The sequence below is a fragment of the Calonectris borealis genome, chromosome 1 (genome assembly GCF_964195595.1).
Source record: "Calonectris borealis chromosome 1, bCalBor7.hap1.2, whole genome shotgun sequence".
In the NCBI taxonomy this organism is placed as follows: Eukaryota; Metazoa; Chordata; class Aves; order Procellariiformes; family Procellariidae; genus Calonectris; species Calonectris borealis.
The window spans coordinates 167,482,072-167,499,847 of NC_134312.1; positions in this window are offsets into that span (position 1 = coordinate 167,482,072).

A 17,776-nucleotide genomic window follows, 5' to 3' on the forward strand; every position below is an offset into this window, starting at 1 on the left:
TCCAATAGTATCAACCCTCTTGGAGTGGAAATAAAATATGTTTAGGTGGGGTGATACTGGTCTTTTAAAATTGGATATCTTAGATTAAATCTTCAGCTTTTGGCTACCTGATAGATTGGGAAACAGAAATGTCTGTCTTTGACAAAAGTTTTACGCACAGGAGCTGGCTGGCCAGATCAACATCTCCAAATGTATGTTCATCACTTGAACGACCTCAGGACCAGGTAATATCCGAGTTTCTAAACCCACTTGTATTAACAGGCAACTTCAAAGAGGTTGAAATTGAAGCTAAGCTATCAACAAGCTGACATTCATATCACCATGCTCTATTTTTCCATAATACAATAACTCTCATTAAATTTAATTCTAATTTAGATTATTTTGTTTTAGAGTTTCTGGTGAATGGATATTAGAATGCTACAAGTAAGATCCACTGTTTTCCTTGTAACTCAAAACATTTTTATAATGTGAGGTTATGACAAAAGTGGTTACCAGGTTTTATGTATTTATTTTAATAAAGATAGATATGAAAATAAAAATGTTTGTACAAGCAAATGCCAATGGAAAAATGTTGGAAAATATAGTAAGAAATGCATTAAAACAATTAAAATGTTTAGAAGAATTTTTAAAAAAAGGCATTTGAATTAGTAATATAATGTGGCAATGCACAGCATTAAGTTTTAGGTAGTACTAATATGTAGTAAAACAATTTAAAAAGAAAAAATAACACTTTTAACTGTGAATTGTATTGTATTGTTTCACCTAGTAGATCTTTGTTTCATCATGAACTGAACACATATTCCTGTTAAGCCATTCTTATTTCAGTTTGTTATGAATAAGCTTTGTTTTTCAACACTAAATTCTGCTGTATAATGCTAAATAATAGAGGCTATGCTATATACATTGAAAGGTCTGGATTATTCACTTGTAAATTGTGCTGTCACTAATACCTTGCATGGGTAAATCTTAATTCCAGCTGTTTAATGAATTATTTAAATCTAACCTCATTTGTATTTCAGAATAATATGCAATGTATTAAGAATGTTACTTATCACTAAACTTCTTTTTCCCCTAGAGTCTTTCTTTTCAACTATATATTAAAGCATATTAGAAATTAATTATGAGAACATTAGTTATATATCTGCTTGGAAATGGAATATAAATGTGGAGTTTATAGCAGTAGGTCTACCCATACAGTAACTTCCATAAGCTGTCTCAGCACAGTTTTTGAAAGTTACTTATACAAAACTTAAAAAAAAAAAAAAAACAGATGTTTTACTTATATAAAAAAATGCAGAAGTACTGAAGCCAGTCACTATTTTTCATGTATAAGAAAAAAATACCACACATTAATTTTCCATCATATCTTTAAAAAGTCATCATTTAAGTAGGTGTTCTGAAATTGTACCTTTTTTAAAAGCCTGTAGAAAATTTCTGTTTCTTTTGGATTTGAAAATATAACTCATAACCTGTAAAGAAATGTCAACAGAGTCTCTGTGCCTTGAAGGCTTATATGATGTTTCTGAAAAGCTCTGACTCAGTAAATGAATTTTTATGCATAACATCAGTTCTGAAGTGGGTTATGATGCTAATTTAAAAATGTAACAAACATGATGAATTATCAGCATCTTTAAATTGGGAAAGGCTGGAAAACAAATTACTGAAATTGCCATAGAATAGAATCATAGAATCATAGAATCATAGAATCATAGAATCATTAAGGTTGGAAAAGACCTCTAAGATCACCGAGTCCAACCATCAACCCAACACACCATGCCCACTAAACCATGTGCCTAAGGGCCTCATCTACACGTCTTTTAAATACTTCCAGGGATGGTGACTCAACCACTTCTCTCGGCAGCCTGTTCCAAGGCCTGACCACTCTTTCAGTAAAGAAATTTTTCCTAATGTCCAATCTAAACGTCCCTTGGCACAACTTGAGGCTATTTCCTCTTGTCCTATCGCTAGTTACTTGGCAGAAGAGACCAACACCCACCTCGCTACAACCTCCTTTCAGGTAGTTGTAGAGCACGATGACGTCTCCCCTCAGCCTCCTCTTCTCCAGACTAAACAACCCCAGTTCCCTCAGCCGCTCCTCATAAGACTTGTGCTCCAGGCCCTTTGTTGTCCGAAAAGCGGATTCGTGCCTGGCGTGCAGGTAACCAATTCCACACGCTCAGGAGAGATATTGTTTTATTCAGGCCTGGGTGCTCAGTGGACTTGCCACAAATCAAGCACACCTGGTCTAGTCACCTTTCTGTTTATATCCATGCTTCTCATACATATTTTAAATTTCCTTGTTACATATTCATTACATTTCCGAGAACTAATTATAATATTGCATCATCTTAAACACATGCGCACTAAAGCCTTTAGGGTCTTCTTGGGGGTCTCGGGTGGTCTCTGGTGGTCGGCAGGGCAGTGAACTCTTCATGAACTTATTTCCTCTTTACCTTATAGGGTCGCAATTTGTCCCTGAGCCATGCTTGGACCACGTCTGTTTATAGTTTCCATAGCTAAAATTAATTATCACTACTTCTAAAACACACACCTGTTAGTTACCTAACTTCTAAGCAACCAGTCTTCATTGTTTAAAATTACAGAAGCGAACAACATAGAATCCACAACAAACCAAACCATCCATCACCATAGTGCTCTTAAATTAAAACACATACATCTTGATCTCCTCCAATCAAACACTCACTCACTAGTTTCATCATTCTGGTTTCTTATTAACTGGTCTTTTAACCCAGTTCTGGGTGAGGGCTATACACAGGATGATAACACTTTGAAGATTAAAGTTGATTAAGATTAACATTAACACCTTCACCACCTTTGTTGCCCTTCTCTGGACACACTCCAGCACCTCCATGTCCTTCTTGTAGTGAGGGGCCCAAAACTGAACACAGGATTCGAGGTGCGGCCTCACCAGTGCTGAGTACAGGGGCACCGTCACCTCCCTACTCCTGCTGCCCACACTATTTCTGGTGCAGGCCAGGATGCCATTGGCCTTCTGGGCCACCTGGGCGCATTGCCGGGTCATGTTCAGCCGCCTGTCAACCAGCATGCCCAGGTCCTTTTCCTCTGGGCAGCTTTCCAGACACTCTTCCCCAAGTCTGTAGCATTGCATTGGGTTGTTGTGATCCAAGTGCAGGACCTGGCACTTGGCCTTGTTGAACCTCATACAGTTGGCCTCAGCCCATATGGCCATCCTAGCAAAATCCAATGAAATTTATGAGGTCTAGAATTTGTATAAAAACATGTACTAACTACTTTTTTTCAGTGTGTACACTATTTATTGTAGAAGCCACTTGGAAAAAGGTGGGAGTCTATTCCCTTTACATATTTCATATCCTTCTTAATTTTCTGTAAAAGAGGAACAACATTCCTCTAGGCATCCCATAGTTAAAAGGAAGTGAGGAACAATTCTGCATGACTCAATGCACCAAAGGTTTGATATGCTCTCCTTTTTTGACTAAAAGACACTTTACGTTTTAACCTCTCATAAGTATGAAATTTTATGACTTGAATCTGGTCATCGGTGCACATATTTAATTTAAAACTTTCTTTTTTAAGAAAACAAATTTTTAATAAACCATTTCAAATAGTTATTAAATTGGAAAAGTACCTATCAGACAGTTTTGTACCTGAAACAGTGTTTTAGATATTTCATAAATTTTAGGTAAGGGACATTTTGCTGACTTTTCTGATTAAGCTGCTTCTAGCAAATAACAAACCCACCCATACACCACATTACTTCATTCTCACCACAGTAATGAAATCTGAGAAGTGCACATGGGCAGCCAATTTCAGCACCCCTCAGAGAGTTCATGATTAAAAAATAGCCTATGACTGTACTTTTGTCTATAGCAGTACTACGAAAATTCACCCTAAATCTCTAACATTACTATTTACTTACATCTGACACATCTAAAGCCCTTCTCCAAGGTATTGTGCCTTTGAGAGACCCCTAACTATTTCAGTTAAAGAAACTGATGATATCTGCAAAATAAACCATGTCTTGTCATTGCTGGCTGCCCCTGACAGCTGGCCTTGTTATGGTTTCTAGTTTGGCTTTTATCTTCCAGTTGTGCTGTTTTCATTGTTCAGCTAAACATAAAACTGCGTAAAAGTAAGCTAAAACTTTTATAATTCAAGTATTTCTCCATCAGAACTGATCTGGAAGAGAGATGATTGAAAATTAATTGGCCATAGAAATCCACCTGCAATTTTCCCACCTAAATTTAGACACTTTAACGAGGGTTTTTATAAGTTAGGGTCTAACCATCCTACGCTCATTTTTCAGTCAGTGGCTCCCCCACAAGTGTGCCAGTCACCTAAGAGCTGAAACACTCCCTTAGAAGGGATCCACAAAGTATTGGTAACTAAATGACTTATTCATATGCTACCTACACAGAAGTAAATTTAGGTGGGATACACCTGCAAGACAAGGCATCACAGGAATACACTTTGCCATGCAACTAGTTCTAGAAATATTGACTGTGTATACACCAATATGACTTTAAATGAATTAGCTTACATTCCCAAGTCCTGGGATGACCATCACACCTTTGTGCCCCAACCCAGTGTCACAATGTCCATTAAATTTGTCCAGGTAGTGTAAAATATTCTAACATGTGCCATCCACATTATCCCCATAGAAAAATTGCTGCTGTATTCCTAATTATCTTCTAAAAGTAAAGTGGATCAAATACATGTTATTTTAAACAAAAATCGCAGCAAACAGAACTAAAAAAGAATCTGCAATATAACTGTAGAGTAGCTATTCCACTGATACGAAACTGTATTATCTGAAATATTTTTATTCTGAATTGCTGTAAACTAGGCTGGCATGCTCCTAGTCAAATCTCAAATCCTGATTACTCATTGCAATGACCTTTGTAGCCCTAGGACTTTGGTCTTGAGTACTACGCCCATATTTCCAGAAAGCTGGAGTTCAAACACTCAATTTAAATTTCCAGTGAATTAGTGACCTTTATATGTGCTTTCAAACCACTCAGACTTACTTGTTTGGCTTTTGAGAATAGGTTAAACCGCATATCCAGACATAGCTTTTGTTTCTTCATCTCCAAGAACTATAATGTTAAACTGAAACCTTGAGAGAAATTGAAGGCAAAACAAAGGAAGAAAGGAACAAAGCCTTTTAGGCCTGAGAGTCGTGAGGCTGTGATTATGTAAGAATACAGTAATTGTAAAAATCTACTGAATGACCTTGTAAACTTGGTTTACTCTTTTACATGCAAGTTTTGCCTTCAGAAAAATCATAATACTTACCTTCTTGCAGAGTTGTGAACATCATTTACTCCTAATTAAAAACAATCAAAACCAAATACATACAGAACGTAAAGATCAAAAGAGCACTCAGATTTCCCTCACTCCGAGGAAATCCAATATTTTTGAGATAAGGTTTTGTATGAAGTTTTGCTTAGATACTCCTCCCATAAATTCTTCAGATAGCTTTAAAACTATTGAGTGAACAGCATTAAAACATCAGCATATGTTATGTTGTTGTATCTGACACCTGCATACTAATGTGGCAACTCCTAATGTATAAAATAAAGTTACAATTAAATAAAATTAATCATGGCATATTTCAATGCACAAGAGCATAGAACTGTAGCTGTGCTAAAATGTTATTCACCCACGCTGTCTACATCAACAGATAGCTCAGTGCAGGAGGAGCCGATGGGGAGTGTAAAGCAGTCCAGTGCAGAGGAAATGACATTGGCACTATGCACGTTGCAGGGAGGTTGGCTTCAGATTTTGGGAGGATTACTTAGTAAATAATGGAACTATCAGATAAGATGGATATAGACTCATCTATGGTCCTGGTAGCTTGTGGGTCTGGTTAACTTTACACCCATCCTGAAGAGTAAAATTGATGTTTTTTTTTTCTAAAAAAACCTAAAATTACTGTTCTAATTTAGACTCAGTAAGGAGCTTATTCTGTCTGATGACAAAATCCTGGCGTTCTGCTTACAGAGAAAGTAGATATGAAAGATTTAACTCAGAACTCATTGAGTATTCTCAATACAGCATTAATTCCAATTAAATTTAGTGTGACACTGTGAAAGTGTCAGTAATAGAACTGCTGGAGGTTTGTGTTTTTTTCAAACTCTGTAGTAACAGCAACTAAAGGTCGAATTACTGATCCAATATCAGATGCCTCAGCTGTCTCCCACATGGCCAACATATTTAATTATAGGTGATAATTGACAAGAGATTGATTTCACCTACAGAAATGTTCTGTATAAATAAGTGTTGAAAGAAAACATGCAGAGAAATAAAAATAATTGTGGGAGCTGAGTCTAGGACAAAACAACCATTATTCATCAGATTCCAGGTTTCTGATAAAATCAGATAGTGGTTCTAGTAACATACAAAATATTTGACAATAACAGATAACTATCATGTATTTAGTTTTCTTTTTGCAAAACAATGTTACTTTTAGAGAAGATTCCATATTTGGCCAATATATTTTACATTTTTTTTTACTTTTTTTTTTCTTATGTTTCTTTCAAGAGGTTACAGTTTACCTTTCCTACCTTTCTTCACAGTGTACTGTTTCAGACAAATGACTTTTGGTTTATTTTCTAACTCTGCCAAGACAGAAGACACACTGCAGTCCCTTGCAGTATGTTAATATACTAAAGATCTCTTTCAATAATTCTATAAAACATTTAGATATCATTATACTTCTTGGGGCATGAAAACTTTTCCTAAATTACCTTCTAATAAACTAATGACTTACATTAAAAAAAAACAAACAAACACAAAACCCAAAAAACCCAACCAAAACCCAACCCAACAAAAAAACCTAATAATACGTTCCAGCAAAAAATTATGAAGGATGAAAGGTATTGACAGAATTACTGGTTCTGAAATTGCATGGAATGACAATATTTTCTTGGACATGGATTATATCTATATTTTGAATTAAAAAAAAAAAACAACATAAAACCTAACAGTCCCTGTCAATCTGCCCAGAGGTCAAAATTCTTTCCTGACCCCAAATCTGACAGATTAACTTTGAGCATGTGAAGAAGTCATAACAACCAGAAAACTGTTGTTTAAGACACACAAATCTGTCGGGCATATGTGTGAGTTTCTTAGTCTCTGCTGTTATTTTTCCATGTCTTTTTTTACACATGGTACAAGCAAATGGAATTATTCATATAGTTCCCACAATAACTTTCTTCATGGTTGTCTGTGGTGTGGGTGAATCTTATCAAAGTTTTCATTTGGGTTTTTTGGGGGTTTGGGTTTGGAGTTGTTGCTCAATATGGAGTTGTTCAGTTTTATTGTTATATTTCTTTCTTTTTTCACTTTGAATCTTCTTTTAATTATTACTTAAAAGTATATTTGAATTTTCTTGAAAAAAAATTTGAAATATCTAAATAACCAAAATATGAATCCCTCTGATATGGAGCTCCCAAAATACTTAATTTTCAATCCTGTCTGTGGAATATCTGCAAATAAGTAGAAGAATAGAGAATAAGTAGAAAAGAAAGTTATAATGGGATGTGTGAAATAACAGGAGAATTGTATTCTTCACTTCTGCAGTGCTGATCTCCCATAGTCATTCCTCTTTATCCCAGTAGTTCTTCTGTCTCTGGTTACTTCAGCTTCTACAACAGATTATCTGGTTCATTTAAGTAAACTATAAGTACCAAAACTTTTGGAGGGAGCTAGTTATCTGAGATATGGGATGTTTCTTGGGAGCATGATATATAGCTCCTCAGCTACCCAGGGGCTGATTTATTGCCTCAAGGAATATGAAGCCTGCACTACTGTGGCGTATGGAGCTTTTAGGTTTGGAAGATCCCTCTTACGCCACCAAAATTAATGTTGCCATTTTGGTTTTGTAGATTTCATTTTTATCTTCTTAACTGTGTTCCGTAGATGTACATATGTCCACATAGGCATACCTGTATTTTATATACTAATGTAAAAAAATGCTTATCATTTGGTTGTAGGTTTCATCACATAATGATAAGAGAACTACGTGCTTTTATTTGGATAATTTCTGAACACTATGACCTTCCCTTCTCCTTTCTTTTACATTAAAACTAAATGGCCAAAAGAGCTAATAAGATAGAAAGCAAAATCTAATTTTGCTTTTGGTAAAAATAATGGCTATTTTAATTTTCCTTTAAGACTTTATTTTCATTTAGATTTTATACTGTAGCAATTCATAATGATCAATTGCTAAAAGACAGCTTCTTGAAGGTCCATTAGAATTGCACAAATGAAAATGTCTAGTTAAACAAAGATTAAGAATTAAATAAAATTACAAACATAAACAAATTTAAGTTCTTTATACACTAAAAAGCACTTAGACATTGTAGATATTTAACCATTTTGCAACAGAAAGTCAGTGGGATAAAAACGTCATGAAATATAAATGTAAAGTTTTGACCATTAATATAGATTGCGGTTTTAGTCAATTCCACTGAAGCATCTTTCCCAGATGGTGGAACAAGATTCAAATTTACCTTTAGCCTTTCTTGAAACTCTTTCCACTTTGCTTATTTCCTTATTCCATAAGAAGCCCATACAGTAGAGCTCCTTATATATAAATTTCACCAGTCTTGACTTTTGTTATTTTCCTGTTAGCTATATATCTTAAGAGTCATTGGCCCATGGGGGATGGGTGTAACTATGACAGACAATATCTTTATAAGCAAGGAATATGTTAGACCTTCATAGACTCACCAATTTCTCTCCCTCTTTCGTTTAGCAAGACAAGCTGTGAGATACCAAATAATCTGTGTTCCTGTGTAAAACAGGAACAGGTTACCTTTTTTTTTTTTAAAAAAAAAAAACATAATTTATTCTACCATCAAGTATTATATGTTTTTTGTGGTACTCTTTTGTTTGTTTCTAAACCTTTCCTGTTGAAAAGGTACAATATTTTCTGGAAATAAAACTTAAATTCACACTCCCTGGACAAGTAAAAATCTCACTTTATTGGCCATTTACTGAGTAAAGCACTATGATTAAGCCTTTATTATAATAAATCCATATTTCAACTTAAATAGAAAGCAACATTTATTAGGGAATTGGTTTGGTGTAGGGAATTGCATTGGAATCTGATTTGATAGGAAGAATCTTTATGCACCTTCTTTGCCGTGGTCTTTACTGTTAAGACTTGCCTTCAGGAATCCCAGGCCCCTGAAGTCAGAGGGAGAGTCTGGAGCAAGGAAGACTTAACCTCAGTAGAGGAGGACCATGACAGAGAATATTTAAACAGATTGGACACACACTAGCACTAGGGACCTGATGGGATGCAGCCATGAGTGCTGAGGAAGCTGCCTGATGTCACAATGGTACCACTCTCAATAATCTTTGAAAGATCGTGGCAACCGGGAGGAGATCCCTGAGGACTAGAAGAAAGGAAATGCCACTCCCCTCTTCCAGAACATCAATGCGTGGGATCTGGGCAACTACAGGCTGGACATCTGACAGAAAGGTGATGGAAAAAATCTTCCTGGAAGGCATTTCCAAACATGTAAAGGAAGGATTTACAAAGGGAAAATTATGACTGACAAACTCAACAACCTTCTACAATGAAATGGCTAGCAAGGTAGGTGAGGGAAGAGTAGTGGATGTTACTTATCTTGATTTTAGCCAGGTATTCAACATTGTCTCCCATAAAATCCTCATAGACAAACTCATGATATATGGGCTAGGTAAGTTGACAGTGTTCTGGATTGGAAACTGGCTAAACTGTTGGGCTCAAACTGTCATTCAGCTGCAGGCCACTCACTAGTGCCTTGGGGGGTCAATACTGGGACCATCAATGATTTGAATAATAGGACAAAGTGGACCCTCAGCAAGTTTCAGATGATTGTTACAAAACTGGGAGGAATGTTTGATACATCAGATGGTTGTGCCATTAAGAAAGACAGGCTCAAGAAACTCATGAAGTTCAACAAAGGCAAATTCCAAGTCTTGCATCTTGGAGGTGCATCCCATGGAGGATAACCCCAGGGACAAGTACATATTGGGGGTTAACTGGCTGGAAAGCAGCTTTGCAGGACCACTGGATGTCCTGGTGGACAGGAAGTGGAACACGAGCTTGCAATGTGACAATAGCCAAAAGGTAAACAGTCTCCTGGGCTGCATTAAGAGGATTGTTTCCAGGAGGTGATTCTTTCCCTCTATTCAGCACTGGTGAGGCCACAGCTGGAGTACTGTGTCCAGTTTTGGGCTCCCCAGAAAAAGAGAGATATTGACATACTGGAGAGGGTCCAACATAGGGCCACAAAGATGATGAAGGAACTGGAGCATTTGGGATACAAGGAGAGACTGAGGGACCTGGGAACGTGTGCAACAAAAGTCTGAGGGGAGTGTTTTCAATAAATCAATCAATAAATATCTGATGGGAAGGTGTTAAGAAGATGCAGCCAGACTCTTGTCAGTGGTTCCCAGTGACAGGAAAAGAAATAATAGGCACAAACTAAAACACAGGAAGTTCTACTTGAATGTAAGAAAAATCTTTTACATTGTGAGGGTAGTTAAACACTGGAACAGGTTGCCCAGAGACATTCTGGAATCACAATCCTTGGAGATATTCAGATCCAAACTGGATATAACCCTGAGCAACTTACTGCAGCTGATTCTGCTCTGAGCAGCGTGGTTAGAAAAGCTGATCTCCAGAGGTCCCTTCCAACCTCACAGATTCTGTGATTTTGTGAGATATAATACTAAATGAAAATGTCTACCTTTATGCTCCCAAATTGCAGAAAAGTGTAATTTTATGCCTCTCAGACAGGGAAGTTGTAAGGATTTGGAGCCTTACACTGTCTGTAATAGAGAGCTGGAAGATAAGAAGTTTGTCCTGGTTTCAGCTGGGATAGAGTTAAATTTCTTCCTAGTGCTGTGTTTTGGATTTAGTATGAGGAGAATGTTGATAACACACTGATGTTTTCAGTTGTTGCTAAGTGCCCTCCTAGTCCAAGGACAGCTCCCATGCCTACTGACTGAGCTAGGTACACAAGATGGGAGGGAACATAATCAGGACAGCCAGCCCAGCTGGCCAATGGGGTATTCCATACCATGTGACGTCATGCTCAGTATATGAAGGGTAGGCGTGATCCAGGAAGTACCGATCGCTACTTGGTTATCGGTCAGCGCGGGTGGTGAGCAATTGCATTGTGCATCACTCATTTTGTATATTCTATTATTATTATTATTATTATTATTATTATTATTATTATTATTATTATTTTCCCTTTTCTGTTCTATTAAACTGTCTTTACCTCAACCCACGAGTTTTTCTCACTCTTACCCTTCTGATTCTCTCCCCGTCCCACTGGGGGGGCGGGGGGAATGAGCGAGTGGCTGTGTGGGGTTTGGCTACCTGCCAGGTTAAACCACAACAAAGTTGTGTGTGTAAATAGAGTTCTTTGGTTCCTCAAGTCCTACACCCATAATTACCTTCCCTTAGTGAAGTAAGCATGAAAACTTCTTCAGCCCAGACCCTGTCAAATTTTCTGGCCTTTATGTTTCATCCATTTTGATTTTTGCAACTGAATATATACACACAAGTTAGGAAGTTAGAGATCACTTGATGGGAGTGTTTAAAAGACATGTAAAGTACAATTAGCAAAAGGGCTGTGGCCTGTTACTATGAATGGTAATACTATTTTACTGAGTTGCTGAATATAAAAAAGTTCATGTAGTTATATTAATATGATTATTTTGGGGTTCAGAACAATCAAATGTCAAATCTCATTGGCACGCTTCTATTTTTATGGATGAAACAGGCCTTTCTTTTTACCTGTAAGTTTTTAAAATTGTGGAAAATAAAATGGACAGAAGTCAGTTGACTTAAAAAATATGTACCATGTGGTATATCAAGCACTACATTTAGGAATAAGTAAATATGCAGATAAAGAATGGGGAACAACACACTAGCCAGCTGCTTTGTAGACAAGGAGCTCTGAGTTACAGTTAACACACATATGCATGAGGCAATAGTAACATACTCTCTCAAAAAGTCAGTAGTAATACACTGATAATTATATTGGCTCTTTCTGCAACATTTCTGTGATTGATGGGAGCATCAATCAGAGATCCAAAACTCAGTTTGTTACCAAAGCTTTTACATAGGTTTTCTTTAGCTCGGGCAGTTTGGCAAGCATCATAGTTGTTGCCTATTTCTTGTCAAACTAGCAGCAGAGATAAACTGCTGTCCTTGGGCTTTAAGTTTGGACTTCCCTTTTACACAACAGTAATTCCATTTTATTTTATAATACACTTCAGAATTAGCTGCATCTTATTCTCATGTTTAAAACATTTAATCTTACTTCTAACACCTGTATGACACAACTACTTTCATCACTGTTTGGAAATCTTCAAGACTAGTTAAATCTGTTGAATTACAAGCATTTTGTTTTTACTGGTCTTCACTTCTAGGTATTTAAGCCAGTTTCAATCTCAGCACAGAGGTGTACATCAGGACAATGTAATCAGTTTAAGAAACTTCCGTTTTCTATTTTGTTAATTCTTGCCAAGTGGCATATACAGAAGGCACACAGAACAATGCTTTCTCTTTACATTATATTAGAAAGGCTGCAATAGGAGTGGTACTTAGACTGGCACTACCTGTCAAGGAGACTGTTAGAATCTACAATGAAAAGTACAATGAAAATGAATGAAAAATATGTTGAGATAGCTTTATTTGTTTAATCTATAAAACAGAGAGCTGATAGTAGAAATAAAAACAGTCATATATGTCATAAAGACGTCAATGATGGATTGCTACATAGAAGGGGACAGGAATCAATTATCTTAAATGGCAACACTAAATTTTGGTTAACCAGTAGGGAAAGGAAGAACAAACCATAGTTTTCCTTACTTTGAAAACAGTTGTTCACCAAAAACAATGAGCTAAGAAAGTTGTAGTTCCCAGCACAGATACTGGATAAATGTCTTTCTAGAATGATGTGTACATGCCTGGTTTAAAGTTGGGCAAGATGACTGCTTTAGATGGCCTAGATATCACTGCTAACATGTTTTCTATGTTCAAGTGCAATCTTCCTAAGTCAGGGTAAATTTGTTAGGTTCACAAATTTCACAGAATATTACCTATGTGAAGCTACAAGACGGACATTGAGGTGCTGGAGCATGTCCAGAGAAGAGCAATGAAGCTGGTGAAGGGCCTGGAGCACAAGTCTTATGAGGAGTGGCTGAGGGAACTGGGGTTGTTTAGCCTGGAGAAGAGGAGGCTGAGGGGAGACCTCATCGCGCTCTACAACTACCTGAAAGGAGGTTGTAGCGAGATGGATGTTGGTCTCTTCTGCCAAGTAACTAGCGATAGGACGAGAGGAAATGGCCTCAAGTTGCACCAGGGGAGGTTTAGACTGGACATTAGGAAAAATTTCTTTACTGAAAGAGTGGTCAGGCCTTGGAACAGGCTGCCGAGAGAAGTGGTTGAGTCACCATCCCTGGAAGTATTTAAAAGACGTGTAGATGTGGCGCTTAGGGACATGGTGTAGTGGGCATGCTGGTGTTGAGTTGATGGTTGGACTGGATGATCTTAGAGGTCTTTTCCAACCTTAATGATTCTACAAGCACAGTAGTAATTTACAGATGAATTGTATTTTATTAAGTAACTCATGTGAAGGCAGGGCAAAACCTAGCCAGCGAAAGCAGAAGCAAACTTACAGAGGTTACCAGAATATCATTTAATGTATTTTATTTGAAAACATGAATATACACATAGACATGTGACTAGACATATGTCTTCCAAATATGTCTGTAATATCTATACAAAGTGCACAGTGTAAATGCAACCAAGGACAATATGCATCTTTAGTGTAGAATTTTCTAATGCCTCTTGCTTGCCATCTGTCATGCAAAATGGTGGTAAAGGAAAAAAGAGTTCCCAAACTTCAGTTTGTTAAGAGAAGCTTTTATTATGAGTCTTTAAAACATAAACATTTAGGAAATGCTGATGAGTATTTTTCAAGTAATTTGCAGAAAGTATATTTCTGAAATGCTTTAAAATGATAACATGGTTATAGCTGAAATTCTCCACAAGGTTTAGGACTCTAGTATTGTTAGCTCGACACCGAAAACACAAACTGTTCTTGTTCCAGATCACTTGCAAGTGAAGTTAGAGAAGTGAGGCAGCTGATAGATGAAGAGAAACACAGAACATAGAAAAGAGACCTGCAGAACCCTCCTAACAACACAGAGGAAGAAATCAGAGAATTTTAAAGAATTAGGAAACCAAGAGAATCCGAACAATGAAGAGGGAGAATGTAATTGATTGTCCCACAGGTGATTAAAAGATTACAAAGAATGAAAATTACATCATTTTCTGATCTATAGCTAAGACATTGTGAGAGATTTCAGTGAGTTCTAATTCAGCTGGTACTCCTATTTCTCAAGCATACAAGATACTTTTTAATTTTAGCATTTTGAATAACTAAAATGAAGAAAGAATATATGTATTTGCTGAACTGAGACTCAAACAGACAAATTACCTTTAATGAGGTTGTTTTGCTAAAGAAGATGCATTTCATTAGGGACTGATTAAAATTTGATGTCTACATGACATTTCAGGATGATCAGAGAGAAAAAAAGAATTAGAGCTGCCTTACTCAAGAAAATATTTTCCTTATTTTCTGTCTACTGCATGTAGCAAAAGCTTCGAAAAATAAATCAAAAACATTTCTTCAATGTTCCTCTTTTGGGGAGGGTTTAAACTAAAAATATTGTATAATATCAGAAAAGAAAAAAAATACCTTTCAAAATGGTTTACTGGTAATTTGCAAAGCTTCCTGTAAATAATATCAATATTTCTGTAAGAAAAGTTGATGTGCATACACATACACACTACAAAAATGGAGCATTAATCTCAGGGGAAGACAGATCATCTTTAAAGAATCCAATTGGTTTTTCCATAATTAAATGCTTCCTTTTATGCAGAAAAATAAACCAATAGTTCCAAAAACTGATCAGATTTTATTTATATATCAACACAGTTTGCAACATAGTAATTAGGCAATGTCTTCTCTATTAAAAATTTAAAAAATTATGAAGGTTTCTTCTTGAATTTAAAATCATACAATATTTGCAAATATTGTTCTGAAATATATATATTTTTAAAACTATATACATTATTTAATTTTAAATAGGCTATATAAAAAGCAAACAACTCTGTGAAGTTTGAAAAGGACTATTGCATTATAAATCAGGTAATCATCTGAAGCTTTCTTAGCTAGGTATAAGTATGTTTTCAAGCCCTATTAAACTTAGTAACACAGGTTAATAACCAGCCACAGTTATGATAGATATTTTCTCTATTAGAATAGTACCTGAGGGCTAAATCTAGTGCCACTGAGTTAATTCAAACTTTTAGTAATGACATAAATGGAGCGTGATTTAGCTTTTAATGTTGTATGAATATAGCTTAAAAAACCAGTAAAATCTCAAGGAATGAACACAGGAACAGGGAGCTCTCATTCATATGCGTAGCTGGCATGCTCTGTTGTTTTGTTAATTCATGTAGTCTTTGTTACATTGACCTCCATCTTTTTGTATGTCTAAATGTGATACTATAATTCAAAACCATAATTTATTTACATTCTGTCCAATTTATGTACACAGAACATTAGCATAAACTCTAATTATGAATATGGGCATAATCGTTGCAATAAAAATTTCAAATTTCAATGCTATAACATAAAATGAAAATGCTTTTCACCTAAACAAATCTCCTATTAAGGCAAACTTTGCAGTTACTCTGAAGAGCTGCTATCAGAAGGAGGGAATCTAGCTCTACCCCAGCAATGCCTAGAGCTTTCTGATTAAAGTCTTCTGGAAAATGGGAGTTTGCATGCAACCCCCCTCCAAGCTTAAGAGGGCTTAGAGACAAGTCTCTGCTGCCTGAAGAATTACAATAAATAAGAGATATTATTTAAAGAACAGCAGTTGTCACTGCCCTCAGGAGACTGCCCACTGTTCTGAATTCATGGAGACAGAGGCACCTGCTCTCCAGATTTATCCTCTCACTGCATGTGCTTGTGGTTTTCTGTCTCCTGCTCTGGATGTCTCCACATTACTCTCAGAAACACTGAATTGCGCTACTGGGTGCCTAGAACTTCTGGATAGCTTTGGCAGGCACCTCCCACCACCAATTGGTACTACCCAGACACCCCAGCTTAAACTTTCTGATTCAAGTTGTTTGACCAAAGAACCTATTTTTAAGACCTATTTTAAACCTAAAATGTCCAGAGAAGAAGGTGTGCTTGCCACTTGTCATATTTCCAGGCCAGTTTTCAAATCCTTGTAGGCCAGAAATTAAACTTCTATATTAGGAGCTTTTTTTTCCCAATGATCCTAGAAAAATTCTGACTTGAGTAGTCAATATCAATATGTATAAAAGGATCAGGAGCTCTTTTTGTGAAACACCTCAGCAAATGTATTAGTCATATGCCACGTAGTGGTTATAAACACATGCAAGGACCCACAAGTTTACATTACTTGTATCAACATAGATGCAATAGTTCAATATTAACACAACAAAATTAAGTAGTGAGAAATAGACAATAAAGATTCTGGATTTTCTGCAACATTAAGTAGATTTAATTTAACATGCTTCATTTTGCTGTCTTATTTTCCTTATTAAAAGCAAACCAGCATGAAAAATTATTTAATAGATCCCAGTTCAGCAAAGTCCCATTTACACAAAAGCTTAAACACATTTATTCTACAAAATGTTTAAGCAGATAGTAATATATCCCTATAATAGGGTAAGTGTCAATGTTATTTACTCTATGGATTTACTGTATAGGGCAATATATTCATTATTATGCTGTATATAATGAATACCTATTGCACTTTCATAGTAACTTACACTATTATGTTAAATGCACCATTTTTTAACTGTGTGTGGAAACTGTTTCTAGAAAAGTTACTGACTGCATTCTCCTGATACATATGACTTGACTTGTTTACTCACTCTGTTAAATATTTTGTATGCTGTAGTATGACTCTCTAGCTTTTTGGTATGGACATTTACAACATGCACACTAAATCTTTAGAAAATTATGTTTATACATTTATAGATAAATTTAACACATTTGAATTTATAGCACACACTGTATTCAAATTTTTAAGGTGTAAATACTTTAGACAATATTTTGTCCCAATATATATGAAGGTGGTTCTGCTACCACATTTCTTTTAAGCAGGACTAGACTCTTCTACTTTTAGGGTTTGTCTATTTTTTTCTAAAAATATATAATTAATTAAAGAATATCCAGTTCATTTGTGAACTGAAAATCCTTGTAACTCCTTAGTTACTAAATTAATTGTTAGCATTCCTCTTAACCCTCTAATATTAAAACCTGATAAACGTACTCTGTTATACCAGGCTTCTTGATATGAATTTACTGTTGTATTAACTATTAAAAGAGCACTAGGATGAATACTTCAAGAATGAATGTTGCTTATGACTGCATGTTCCCATGGAGTAGTGAGTAAGGGGAAAGTCAAACTGCAATTTTTGCTTTAAACTAGCTTCATGACAGAGGTCATGACATTGACATAAAGACGAACTACTAAATCACTTCTTGTCTTTCCCTTTGCTCACTTCTTCAGGACAACATGTACTTATAGCTAGACATTCATCTTGGGATTTGTGTCAGAGTAGTTTTACAGGAGGAAGGTGGGAGGCTTAGGTGAGAAGCTAAGGACTGCAAGATTACTTTTCCTGTGGGTATCTCACTGTCACATT